Source organism: Mobula hypostoma, chromosome 14, assembly GCF_963921235.1.
Source record: "Mobula hypostoma chromosome 14, sMobHyp1.1, whole genome shotgun sequence".
Lineage (NCBI taxonomy): Eukaryota > Metazoa > Chordata > Chondrichthyes > Myliobatiformes > Myliobatidae > Mobula > Mobula hypostoma.
In genome coordinates, this window is record NC_086110.1 from 41,735,361 (window position 1) to 41,750,482 (window position 15,122).

Genomic DNA, 15,122 nt, shown 5'->3' on the forward strand with positions numbered 1-15,122 from the left:
ACACAGTGCATAATTTTGAACTTTTTCCCCTTTACCGAGATGTCTAAAACCAGAGGGTACTCATTGAAGGGAAGTGTAAAGCAGTTAGGGTTTAAACAAAATAACATCTATCATATCATAACATAAATTTCCTTTTCCCAGTTTCTGTGCTGGACTTCTCCATGACTCTAAGATGCTCAAGACTCTCAGATATTGCTGTTTCAAAGGCAAATAAAGAGTGGATAGAAATGGACGTCTTTCTACCATGTGTGTTTCAAATCAAAATCCCAATTAATCAGTGCAAGAAGTGATGTAAAAAACAGCTTACAAACAAAGTGATATTTGTACAAAATGAACAGTGCCTCTAAAGGCTAAACAACATTATGTAAATTTCCTTTTCCCTCAGGGTCCTTAAACATGTTCATCCCTTATGATGCCTAAACACCAGCTCCAAGCCTTCCAGTGGAAGCATCAGGCATTCATCCTTTGCAAAGAGTTTTTAAATCCTGCAACAACAGTGGTCTCATTAATCAACATGTCCAGTCAAAACAACAAAGATTCAGCACCCTGTCCAACTAAATCATATTCTTTCTATAGCATGGTGACCAGAACCATACTCAACACTCCAAGTTCAATGTAACCAAGGATTTGTATAATTATAATTTGGCATCCCAACTCCTCTACTCAATAATCGGATTCCAACTCCAACCTTCACTGTCCACTATACCACCAATGTTGGTGTCATCTGCAAATTCACTTATCACGTACTTACATTCTCTTACAAATCATTAATATATAACAAACAATAAAGGACCCTGAAATTATCTCTGCAGCATATCGTCAGATTACAGGTCTTCAATTTAAAAGGTAATCCTCCGCTACCACCCTCTGTCTCTTATCACAAAGCCAATGTTATTTCCAATTTGTTATTTCATCCTTGGTCCCATGTATTCTAATCTTCTGGTTAGACATTTCTGGTCTCTTAGCCTTTGCTGTATCCAATTTTCATTGAATCGGCTTAATACTAGGCTCTATTACTGTAGGGTAACACAAATGGTGGAAATGTACATAATTCACAACTACTGACATTGAGTTGGGGTTTCACTAAGATGCTGGTCTGAAGTGGTGACTTATTTACAAAAATGGTTTTTAGTGTGCTATGTATTCAGCTTTTGGTGTACAATAAATGAGTTGCTATGGCTTTTCTACAACATAAAACATCTCTGCTGTTTTATTTGAAAACCTACATTACAATAAGATGTCAAGGCAAAAATCATGATGTAGCATTAATTTGGCTTCTCTGGCTGAATATAGTTGGAAATGCTTCAGTGAGGTCTTTAGATTTAAGACCATAAGACATAGGAGCAGAGTTAGGCCATATGGCCCATTGCATCTGCTCTGTCATTCAATTATGGCTGATCCTTTGTCCCCTTCCCCAGCTCCACTCTCAGCCTTCTCCCCATAACCTTTGATGCCGTGGCCAATCAAACACCTATCAATCTTCACCTTAAATACACCCAGCATCCTGGCCTCCAAAGGTGCCTGTGGTAACAAATTCCACAAATTCACCATCCTCTGGCTAAATAAATTTCTCTGCATCTCTATTTAAAATGGACACCCCTCTATCCTGAGGCTGTACCCTCTTGTTCTCAACTCCCCCATCATGGGAAACATTCTTTCTACGTGTATACTGTCTAGGCCTTTCAACATCCGAAAGGTTTCAATGTGATCCCCATTCATCCTTCTAAATTCCAGCGAGTACAGGCCTAGAGCCATCAAATATTCCTCATATGATAACCCTTTCATTCCTGTAATCATCCTTGTGAACCTCCTCTGAACCCTCTCCAATGCCAGCACATCTTTGTTTAGATAAGGTGCCCAAAACTGTTCACAATACTCATGGTAAGACCTCACCAGTGCCATAAGACCATAAGACAAAGGAGCAGAAGTCGGCCATTTGGCCCATCGAGTCTGCTCCGCCATTTTATCATGAGCCGATCCATTCTCCCATTTAGTCCCACTCCCCCGCCTTCTCACCATAATCTTTGATGCCCTGGCTACTCAGATACCTATCAATCTCTGCCTTAAATACACCCAATGACTTGGCCTCCACTGCCGCCTGTGGCAACAAATTCCATAGATTCACCAACCTCTGACTAAAAAAATTTCTTCGCATTTCTCTTCTGAATGGGTGCCCTTCAATCCTTTAAGTCATGCCCTCTCGTACTAGACTCCCCCCATCATGGGAAACAACTTTGCCACATCCACTCTGTCCATGCCTTTCAACATTCGAAATGTTTCTATGAGGTCTCCCCTCATTCTTCGAAACTCCAAGGAATACAGACCAAGAGCGGACAAACATTCCTCATACGTTAACCCTCTCATCCCCAGAATCATTCTAGTGAATCTTCTCTGTACCCTCTCCAATGTCAGCACATCCTTTCTTAAATAAGGAGACCAAAACTGCCCACAGTACTCCCAAGTGAGGTCTCACCAGCACCTTATAGAGCCTCAACATCACATCCCTGCTCCTATACTCTATTCCTCCAGAAATGAATGCCAACATTGCATTCGCCTTCTTCACCACTAACTCAACCTGGAGGTTAACCTTAAGGGTATCCTGTATGAGGTCTCTCAAGTCCCGTTGCATCTCAGAGCATAACCATACACTTTCCAACATTGTATTTCATTTGCCACTTCTTTGCCCATTCTTCCAAGTCTCTCTGCAGACTCTCTGTTTCCTCAGCACTACCGGCCCCTCCACCTATCTTCGTATCATCAGCAAATGTAGCCACAAAGCCATCTATTCCATAATCCAAATTGTTGATGTGCAATGTAAAAAGAAGTGACCCCAAAACAGACCCCTGTGGAACACTGCTGGTAACTGGCAGCCAACCAGAATAGGATCCCTTTATTCCCACCCTCCGTTTCCTGCCAATCAGCCAACGCTCTATCCACGTATGTAACTTTCTCGTAATTCCATGGGCTCTTACCTTGTTAAGTAGCCTCATGTGTGGCACCTTGTCAAAGGCCTTCTGAAAATCCAAATATACAACATCCACTGCATCTCGCTTGTCTAGCCTGCTTGTAATTTCCTCAAAAAATTGTAATAAGTTTGTCAGGCAGGACTTTCCTTTAAGAAATCCATGCCTATCTTGTCATATGCCTCCAGGTACTCTGTAACCTCATCCTTGACAATTGACTCCAACAACTTCCCAACCACCGAAGTCAAGCTAGCAGGTCTATAATTTCCTTTTTGCTTCCTTGCCTCCTTCTTAAATAGCGGAGTGACATTTGCAATCTTCCACTCCTCTGGAACCATACCAGAATCTATCGACTTTTGAAAGATCATCACTAATGCCTCCGCAATCTCCACAGCTACTTCCTTCAGAACACGAGGGTGCATTCCATCTGGTCCGGGAGACTTATCTACCTTTAGACTATTCGGCTTCCTGAGTACTTTCTCTGTCGTAATTGTGACTGCACACACTTCTCTTCCCTGTCACCCTTGAGTGTCCGGTATACTGCTGATGTCTTCCTCAGTGAAGACTAATGCAAAGTACTCGTTCAGTTCCTCCGCCATCTCCTTATCTCCCATTATAATTTCTCCAGCATCATTTTCTATCGGTCCTATATCTGCTCTCACCTGTCTTTTACTCTTTATATACTTGAAAAAGCTTTTAGTATCCTCTTTGATATTATTTGCTAGCTTCCTTTCATAGTTAATCTTTTCCCTCTTAATGACCTTCTTAGTTTCCTTTTGTAAGGTTTTAAAAACTTCCCAATCCTGTCTTCCCACTAATTTTTGCTTCCTTGTATGCCCTCTCCTTTGCTTTAACTTTGGCTTTGAACCATACCATAGAAACCATAGAAACTACAGCACAGAAACAGGCCCTTTGGCCCTTCTTGGCTGTGCCAAACCCTTTTCAGCCTAATCCCACTGACCTGCACATGGACCATATCCCTCCATACACCTCCCATCCATATATCTGTCCAATTTATTCTTAAATGTTAAAAAAGAACCCGCATTTACCACCTCGTCTGGCAGCTCATTCCATACTCCCACCACTCTGTGTGAAGAAGCCCCCGCTAATGTTCCCTTTAAACTTTTCCCCCCTCACCCTTAACCCATGTCCTCTGGTTTTTTTTTCTCCCCTTGCCTCAGTGGAAAAAGCCTGCTTGCATTCACTCTATCTATACCCATCATAATTTTATATACCTCTATCAAATCTCCCCTCATTCTTCTATGCTCCAGGGAATAAAGTCCTAACCTATTCAACCTTTCTCTGTAACTGAGTTTCTCAAGTCCCGGCAACATCCTTGTAAACCTTCTCTGCACTCTTTCAACCTTATTTATATCGTTCCTTTAATTTGGTGACCAAAACTGAACACAATACTCCAGATTCAGCCTCACCAATGCCTTATACAACCTCATCATAACATTCCAGCTCTCATACTCAATACTTCAATTAATAAAGGCCAATATACCAAAAGCTCTCTTTACGACCCTATCTACCTGTGACGACACTTTTAGGGAATTTTGTATCTGTATTCCCAGATCCCTCTGTTCCACTGCACTCCTCAGTGCCTTAACATTAACCCTGTATGTTCTACGTTGGTTTGTCCTTCCAACGTGCAATACCTCACACTTGTCAGTATTAAACTCCATCTGCCATTTTTCAGCCCATTTTTCCAGATGGTCCAAGTCCCTCTGCAGGCTCTGAAAACCTTCCTCACTGTCTACTACACCTCCAATCTTTGTATTATCAGCAAACTTGCTGATCTAATTTACCACATTATCATCCAGATCATTGATATAGATGACAAATAACAATGGACCCAGCACTGATCCCTGTAGCACACCACTAGTCACAGGCCTCCACTCAGAGAAGCAATTCTCTACCACCACTCTCTGGCTTCTTCCATCGAGCCAATGTCTAATCCAATTTACCACCTCTCCATGTATACCTAACGACTGAATTTTCCTAACCAACCTCCCATGCGGGACCTTGTCAAAGGCCTTACTGAAGTCCATGTAGACAATATCCACTGCCTTCCCTTCATCCACTTTCCTGGTAACCTCCTCGAAAAACTCCAATAGATTGGTCAAACATGACCTACCACGCACAAAGCCATGTTGACTCTCCCTAATAAGCCCCTGTCTATCCAAATGCTTGTAGATTCTGTCTCTTAGTACTCCCTCCAATAACTTACCTACTACTGACGTTAAACTCACCGGCCTATAATTTCCCAGATTACTTTTCGATCCTTTTTTAAACAACGGAACAACATGAGCCACTCTCCAATCCTCCAGCACTTCACCCGTAGACAGCGACATTTTAAATATTTCTGCCAGGGCCCCTGCTATTTCAACACTAGTCTCCTTCAAGGTCCGAGGGAACACTCTGTCAGGTCCCGGGGATTTATCCACTTTAATTTTCCTCAAGACAGCAAGCACCTCCTCCTTTTCAATCTGTACAGTTTCCATGGTCTCACTACTTGATTCCCTCAATTCCATAGATTTCATGCCAGCTTCCTTAGTAAATACAGACACAAAAAACCTATTTAAGATCTCCCCCATTTCCTTTAGTTCCGCACAAAGCCGACCACTCTGATCTTCAAGAGGACCAATTTTATCCCTTACAATCCTTTTGCTCTTAATATACTTGTAAAAGCTCTTTGGATTATCCTTCACTTTGACTGCCAAGGCAACCTCATGTCTTCCTTTAGCCCTCCTGATTTCTTTCTTAAGTATTTTCTTGCACTTCTTATACTCCTCAAGCACCTGATTTACCCCCTGTTTCCTATACATTTCATACAACTCCCTCTTCTTCTTTATCAGAGTTGCAATATCCCTTGAGAACCAAGGTTCCTTATTCCTATTCAATTTGCCTTTAATCCTGACAGGAACATACAAACTCTGCACTCTCAAAATTTCCCCTTTGAAGGCTTCCCACCTACCAATCACATCTTTGCCAGAGAACAACCTGTCCCAATCCACGCTTTTTAGATCCTTTCTCATTTCTTCAAATTTGGCCTTCTTCCAGTTCAGAACCTCAACGCTAGGACCAGATCTATCCTTGTCCATGATCAAATTGAAACTAATGGTGTTATGATCACTGGAACCAAAGTGCTCCCCTACACACACTTCTGTCACTTGCCCTAATTCGTTTCCTAACAGGAGATCCAATATTGCATCCCCTCTAGTTGGTCCCTCTATATATTGATTTAGAAAACTTTCCTGAACACATTTTACAAACTCTAAACCATCTAGACCCCTAACAGTATGGGAGTCCCAATCAATGTATGGAAAATTAAAATCCCCTACCACCACAACTTTATGTTTCCTGCAGTTGCCTGCTATCTCTCTGCAGATTTGCTCTTCCAAGTCTCGTTGACTATTGGGTGGTCTGTAATACAATCCCACTAACGTGGCCATACCTTTCCTGTTTCTCAGCTCCACCCATAAGGACTCAGTAGACAAGCCCTCTAATCTGTCCTGCCTGAGCACTGCTGTAACATTTTCCCTAACAAGCAATGCTACTCCCCTACTTTTCATTCCTCTGCCTCGATCACATCTGAAACATCGGAACCCTGGAATATTAAGCTGCCAGTCCTGCCCCTCCTGTAGCCAAGTTTCACTAATTGCTACAACATCATAATTCCACGTGTCAATCCACGCCTTCAACTCATCCGCCTTCCCCGCAATACTCCTAGCATTGAAATATATACACCTCAGAAGATTTTTACCACCACTCACAACCTTTCTATCAGCGGATTTGCTTAAACTTTCAACATCATTTATTTTCACCCCAGCCACACTGTCAGCTCTGGCACTCTGGTTCCCATCCCCCTGCAAATCTAGTTTAAAGCCTCCCCAATAGCATTAACAAACCTCCCTGAAAGGATATTGGCCCCCCTGTGGTTCAAGTTTAACCCGTCTCTCTTGTACAGGTCCCACCTGCCCCAGAAGAGGTCCCAATGATCTTGAAATCTGAAACCCTGCCCCCTACACCAGTTCCTCAGCCACTTGCTCCTCCTCCAAAGCATCCTATTCCTACCCTCACTGGCACCTAGCACAGGTAGCAATCCTGAGATTACCACCCTTGAGGTCCTGCTTTTCAACTTCCTACCAAGCTCTCTATACTCACTGTCCAGGACCTCTTCACTCTTCCTTGCTATGTCATTGGTACCGATGTGCACCACGACATCTGGCTGGTCACCCTCCCACTTCAGAATGTCATGCAATCGATCAGAGACATCCTTGACCCTGGCACTTGGGAGGCAACAAACCATCCTGGATTCTCTGTCATGACCACAGAACCTTCTATCTGCACCTCTAACTATCAAGTCCCCTATCACTACCGCTCTCCTCTTTTTCCCCCCTCCCTTCTGCACTGCAGAGCCAGACTCAGTGCCAGAGATCCGTCTACTGCAGCTAGTCCCAGGTAAGTCATCCCCCCCAACAGTATCCAATGCGGTATACTTGTTGTTGAGGGGAATGGCCACAGGGGAACCCTGCTCTGCCTGCCCTTTCCTCTTCCCTCGCCTGACAGTGACCCAATTTCCTGTCCTCTGCTCCTTTGGCGTAACTACCTCCCTGTAGCTACGATCTATAATCTCCTCATTCTCCCGAATGATCTGCAGGTCATCCAGCTCCTGCTGCAGTTCCCTAACACAGTTTGTCAGGAGCTGCAGCTGGATGCACCTCCTGCAGGTGTCATTGTCAGGGACACCGGAGGGCTCCCTGACTTCCCACATCCTGCAAGAGGAGCATTCCAACATCCTGCCTGGCATTCTCACTGCACTAAACAATCTGAACAAAAAACTTACCAGAACCTACCCTGGCCTCTGCCTGTTCTCACCGAAGCCTGTGGAGTCAAAGCCGTCCCACTCTGACTCAGTCCACTCCGACGATGGCCATGGTTGACGATGGTTGACTTCTCTTGTCAACCACAGTTGCATCCTTTTTCCATTTGAAAATTTCTTCTTTTTTGGAATATACCTGGCTTGCACCTTCCTCACTTCTCGCATAAACTCCAGCCACTGCTGCTCTGCCGTCTTTCCCGCCAGTGTCCCTTTCCAGTCAACTCTGGCCAGTTCCTCTCTCATGCCAGTGTAATTTCCTTTACTCCACTGAAATACCGACACATCAGATTTCGGCTTCTCTTTTTCAAATTTCACAGTGAACTCAATCATGTTATGATCACTGCCTCCTAAGGGTTCCTTCACTCATCTCTCTAATCACCTCTGGTTCATTACACAATACCCAATCCAGTACAGCCGATCCCCTAGTGGGCTCAACAACAAGCTGTTCTTAAAAAGCCATCTCGCAGACATTCTACAAATTCTCTGTGAGATCCAGTGCTGACCTGATTTTCCCAATCCACTTGCATGTTAAAATCCCCCACAATTATCATAACACTGCCCTTCTGACAAGCCTTTTCTATTTCCTGTTGTAATTTGTAAATTACATTTACAATTTACAATTACACTTGATGCCTTATAAAGCCTCAGCATCACATCCCTGCTCTTATATTCTAGACCCCTTGAAATGAATGCTATCATTGCATTTGCCTTACTCACCGACTAACCAATATTGGTGATGTAGTGAACAGTGAAGTTTGGAATTGGAATCCAATTATTAGGGTGTTCTGAACAAGGACTTCCAAGTTCCTTTGCGTTTCAGTTACTTGGATTTTCTCTGTTTAGAAAATAGTCTACATATTTATTTCTTCTACCAAAATGCATGACCATGCATTTTCCAACATTGTTTTTCATTTGTCACTTTCTTGCCCATTCTCCTAATCTGTCCAAGTCCTTTTGCAGCTTTCCTGTTTCCTCAACACTACCTGCCCCTCCACCAATTTTCATATCATCTGAAAACTTGGCAACAAAGCCATCTATTTCATCATCTAAAACATTGATATACAGCAAAAAAAGTAGTTCCAACACTGACCCCTGTGGAACACCACTAGCCACGTGGTAACAGCCTCATATGTGGCACCTTGTCAAAAGTCTTCTGAAAATCCAAATATACAACATACACTGCATCCCCTTTATCTGTCCAACTCAAAGATTTCCAACAGGTTCATCAGGCGAGATTTTCCCTTCAGGAAACCATGCTGGCATTGTCCTATATTGTCCTGTGTCACCAAGTACTCCATAATCTCATCCTTAACAATTGACTCCAGCATCTTCCCAACCACTGAATCAGGCTAACTGGTCTAAAATTTCCATACTGCTGCCTCCCTTCTTTCTTAGAGTGGAGTGACATTTGCAATTTTCCAGCCCTCTGGAAACATGCCAGAGTCCAATGATTCTTGAAAGATCATTACAATGACAGACATCCCACCCTGCAAAAGCTCATTTCAGGGATATAGCACCAGCATTTCAGGGAGGTAGCACCCCCCCCCGCCCCCTGCAAGCCCATATCGCCCCCCCCCCCGTTGACCTCCAAGAGCGCACATGTATACGGGACATTTGATTATGAAAGAACAGAACAGTTTATTTGACACATATTGAAACTATTTACTTACACGCACACGCACATATTCCTTGTTGAGTATTTTGTTGGCAATCTCAATGCTAATGCAAATAGCTTTTCTATTTCTTTTGCAAACTTTCCTTGTACTGTGATGTGGCTCTGCTGAAAAGAACTGTGAAATACTTGAGCAGCCTTCCCTGCAATTAGCCTCCCTAATATGTTGTGGTCCCTATAAGAAATAAAAGTATAAGGTGTATCCTTATTATATTGTCTTATGTAATACTTTGTTTAGTGATTTTTGTCTAATCTGTAAACCAGTCTGTAATCTGTAAACTGGATATATGCAGAAAATGTGACATTAAAATATGTATATTCATGGAGTTGTTTTTTAATTCTATTACAACTTTAAGCACGTCTACAAGGAGTTTGGCCTCATCACGTAGGACATCAATACAGTAGCTCCTTAGCAGCCAGCCAGCTAGTTTAAATAACATTAGCTATACTAAAAAACAAATGACACCTGTTAAACTCACCTCAACATGTCTTTTACAGTCCTAACCCACCATGGGAAATAGAAAGCAACCCACATAAAAGTTGCTGGTGAATGCAGCAGGCCAGGCAGCATCTCTAGGAAGAGGTATAGTCGACGTCTCGGGCCGAGACCCTTCGTCAGGACTAACTGAAAGAAGAGTGAGTAAGAGATTTGGAAGTGGGAGGGGAGGGGAGATCCAAAATGATAGGAGAAGACAGGAGGGGGAGGGATGGAGCCAAGAGCTAGACAGTTGATTGGCAAAAGGGATATGAGGATCATGGGACAGGCCTAGGGAGAAAGAAAAGTGGGAGGGGGGGAAGCCCAGAGGATGGGCAAGGGGTATGGTGAGAGGGACAGAGGGAGAAAAAGGAGAGCGAGAAAAAGAATGTGTGTATATAAATAAATAATGGATGGGGTACGAGGGGGAGGTGGGGCACTAGCGGAAGTCTGAGAAGTCAATGTTCATGCTATCAGCTTGGAGGCTACCCAGACGGAATATAAGGCGTTCCTCCAACCTGAGTGTGGCTTCATCTTTACAGTAGAGGAGGCCGTGGATAGACATAACCCATTCCCGTTCTGATATGTCTATCCATGGCCTCCTCTACTGTAAAGATGAAGCCACACTCAGGTTGGAGGAACAACACCTTATATTCCGTCTGGGTAGCCTCCAACCTGATGGCATGAACATTGACTTCTCAGACTTCCGCTACTGCCCCACCTCCCCCTGTACCCCATCTGTTATTTATTTATATATACACATTTTTTCTCTCTCTCCTTTTTCTCCCTCTGTCTCTCTCACTATACCCCTTGTTCATCCTCTGGGCTTCCCCCCCCCCCTTTTCTTTCTCCCTAGGCCTCCTGTCCTGTCTCCTCTCATATCCCTTTTGCCAATCACCTGTCCAGCTCTTGGCTCCATCCCTCCCCCCAGCCCCCGTCTTCTCCTATCATTTTGGATCTCCCCCTCCCCCTCCCACTTTCAAATCTCTTACTAGCTCTTCTTTCAGTTAGTCCTGATGAAGGGTCTCGGCCCGAAACGTCGACTGTACCTCTTCCTAGAGATGCTGCCTGGCCTGCTGTGTTCACCAGCAATTTTTATGTGTGTTGCTTGAAATTCCAGCATCTGCAGATTATCTCATGTATGGGCAATGGAGAAGTCACTGTTGCAAACAGTGCAGTGAGCAACACTGTCATTACTTTTGACCCCTATTAGGCAGGGGTACACTTTAGTGTAGTCTGGGGTGAAATATTTTCTTTTTTTGAAACACTTTCCCATGGCGGTGCAGGATACAAAACTGAACTGACGGAGAGACAGAGGTTGACTGTAAAGTCCACCCACAGAAAAAACTGATAGGTCTGCTTAGCACAAAGAGAGACCAATCAGGATGCTCGATCTCACTCCCGCTGTTGATCTCGCTCCCGCTTCCGCTCCTGCTCTCAATCTTGCTCCTGCTCTCGCTCTCCCTCTCTCTCTCTTTCGGGTATTGCATCTTCCACAATGAAGAGTGAAGCAAAATACTCATTTAGTTCATCTGCTATCTCTTTGTCCCCTTATTATTTTGCTGGCCTCAATTTCTAGTGATCCAATGTCCATTCTCAGCTGTCTTTTATTTTTCTATATATTTGAAATGAGCTTTTTCTATCCACCTTGATATTGTTTGCTTTCACATTTCATCTTTTCCCCCCTAATGATTTTAGTTGTTTTCCATAGATTTTTTAAAGCTTCCCAATCCTCTATCTTCCTTCTAATTTTTGCTTTATTGTAAGCCCTCTCTCTTGCTTTAACATTAGCTTTGACTTCCCTTGTCAGCCATGGTCACACTCTTTCTATTTGAGTATTTCTTTGTTTTGGAATACATCTATCCTGCACATTCCTCATTTTCCCCAGAAACTCAAGCCATTGCCGCTCTGCTGTCATCTCTGCCAGCATCTCCTTCCAATTTACTTTGGCCAACTCCTCTCTTATACCACTGTAACTTCCTTTACTCCACTGAAATACTGCTATGTCAGACTTTACTTTCTCCCTATCATATTCCCAGTTAAACTCAATCATATTGTGATCACTGCCTCCTAAGCCTACCTTAAGCTCCCTAATCACCTCTGGTTCATTCGATAACACCCAATCCAGTATAGCTGATCCCCTTGTAGGCTCAACGACAAGCTGCTCTAAAAAGCCATCTCGTAGGCATCCAACAAATTCATTCTTGAGATCCATTACCACCCTGATTTTCCTACTCCACCTGCATGTAAAAATCTCCCATGACCATCATGACATTGCCCTTTTGACTTGCCTTTTCTATTTCCCGTTGTAATCTGTAGTCCACATCCCAGCTACTGTTTAGACCATAAGACATAGGAGGAAAATTAGGCCATTCAGCCCATTGAGTCCACTCTACCATTTCATCATGGCTGATCCTGGATCCCATTCAACCCCATACACCAGCCCTCTCACCACATTACTTGAGGCCCCGACCAATTGGGAATCTATCATCTTCCACTTTGAATATACCCACGTACTTGGCCTCCACCACAGTCTGTGGCAGAGTATTCCACAGATTAACCACTCTATGGTTAAAAATTCCTCCTTACTTTTGTTCTAAAAGGTCACCCCTCCATTTTGAGGCTGTGCCCTCTAGTTTTGGATACCCCCACCACAGGAAACATCCTATCAACATCTACCTTATCTAGTCTTTTCAACATTTGGTAGGCTTCAATGAGATCCACAACCGCACCCCCCCCATTCTTTTAAATTCCAGTGAGTAAAGGCCCAGAGTTGCCTAACGCTCCTCATATGTTAACCCCTTCATTCCCAGAATCATCCTCGTGAACCTCCTCTGGACTCTCTCCAATGATAATACAAACTTTCTGAGATTTGGGGCCCCAAAACTGTTAACAATACTCCAAGTGCGGCCTGACCAGTGTCTTATAAAGCGTCAGTATTACCTCCTTGTTTTTATATTTCATTCCCCTTGAAAGAAATGCCAATATTGCATTTGTCGTCTTTACCACAGACTCAACCTCTGAATTAACCTTCTGGGAGTCTTGCGCAAGGACTCCAAAGTCACTTTGTACCTCTGATGTTTGAATTTTCTCCTCATTTAGGTAACAATCTGCACTATTGTTCCTTTTACTAAAATGCATTCCCAACACTGTATTCCATCTGTCACTTTTTTTTTGTCTATCCTTCCAATTTGTCTAAGTCATGCTGCAATCCCATTGCTTCCTCAGCACTACCTACTACTCCACCTATCACCATATTTTCCGCAAACTTTGCCACAAAGCCGTCAATTCCATTATCTAAATCATTGACAAACAATGTGAAAAGTAGTGGTCCCAATACTGACCCCTGAGGAACACCACTCGACACTGGCAGCCAACCAGAAAAGGCCTCTCACTTGCTGCCTCCTGCCTGTCAGCCAATCCCCTATCCATGCCAGTATCTTTCCTGTAACACCACAGGATTTTATCTTATTAAGCAGCCTCATGTGAGGCACCTTATCAAATGCCTTCTGAAAATCTAAATAAATGACATCCACTGCTTCTCCTTTGTTCCTGCTTGTTACTTCCTTTGAGGAAGGGGCAGTATAAAACAAGGGAAAACAAGTTTAAGGTGAGAGGGGAAAGATTTATGAATCTAAGGCATTCAATTTATGAATCTAATTCAAAGGAATTCAAAACTATATGGGATGTTTATTTTCTAGCTTGTTTCTCCATAGTCTCCAAGAAGATTTTAAATTATTTTGACTGACCTCAAAAAAAAGGGACAATAAACAACTAATCTTGAAGAGGCAACCATTACTTTGGTCAGCACCAACCAGTTGCAGATGGCATTTATCACTCAACAACCTTGATATATACTACTTAATAAGCAGAAGGGTTACTGATTGTCAGATGCCAGCTATGATAATAAAGGTAGAAGCACAAATTTAAAATGCATGTCAAATTGGTGCAAATTAATTATGCACTGCAACTCCAACACATTTTCTTGTACTTTGCCATTTTCCTCTACATTTATAACACAAAATAAATTACACAGGTTTAACTGCAAACACACAAAAGTTAACATTTAATTCGCTAGTCTATTGCTCGAATTGTCAGTCCTCTTTGGTTTCCGGATGTTTTCCCCAAAACAGAGTAATTCCTTTGTCCATGCTACAAGCAACACATTATTCACAGGTTCTGCTCCAAGTAGAATCTCAACAATCATTCTATACCTTCTCAACACAGAATGCAGAGCACAGAAACAATCATTTCTGTGTTCTGCATTCTCTGATTCCAGGTAATTTTAGAGGCTTCCTTGACTCTGTATGATATAATTGTTGTTTTACATTCGTCCATTAAAAAATGTGCTGAAGAACTCTATAGGAGGGAAAGAAATTGTTGATGTGTTATGTTGAAATGCTGCTTCAGGATTGATCAACCCGAAACATCAGCAATTTATTCCCCAAAGAAGCTGAATGACTACCAAATTCTCCATGACATTGTTTTTGTTCCAAATTCCAGCATCTGTAGCCTCTTCTATATCCACAAAATAAGTTTGCTCTGATCTGTTCTTTGCAAACTTAGGCTTAGTTGTTTTTTTCTCCCTCCGAGCTATCATTCATTTAGCTGAAGGGGGCTCTGAGTATAATCTACTCATCGCCAAGTATGATCTATTACAGTTAATTCAAAGTTATCTTTTGCATGAAAAAGATAATCAAACAGTCGATAATATGGGTTTAAAAAAGATGAAATAACACAGCTTATCCAGTGCTAAAACATCTTTAACTTATCTGGCAATTCAAATCAATGAACTTCAAATTCACATGATCATATATAATTTTCCTTGTAATTTTCAGTATAGTGCCTTCTTCTGGCCAAAAGTGTTGGGAGTGTGTTGGATTAGGATGTAGAAAGGTTTTTTTCCAGTATTTTCATTGTAGTTTAACTTTTCAATGCTTGCTTATATTTTTTATATAATAATCTATATAGATGTAACTGTTCAGTAAAATTTCTAGTGGTTGTGGTATAGCTAATTCTGTACTTTTTGAAAAGCTTCTCAGTTTTTCTGCAGGTGTCACAACACTTGAATCTGGCTATTCAATATATTGTCACTGAAATATTGTTATCTCTAGTCTGAGTATGAGA

At 42.5% G+C, this 15,122-nt stretch overlaps 1 protein-coding gene across 1 annotated transcript in view; it reads right to left on the reverse strand.

The window, feature by feature from the left end:
• Positions 1-15,122, reverse strand: part of zcchc14 (zinc finger, CCHC domain containing 14) — a 155,496-nt gene that overhangs the window by 104,499 nt on the left and 35,875 nt on the right. The gene's annotated exons all lie outside the window — the stretch shown is intronic.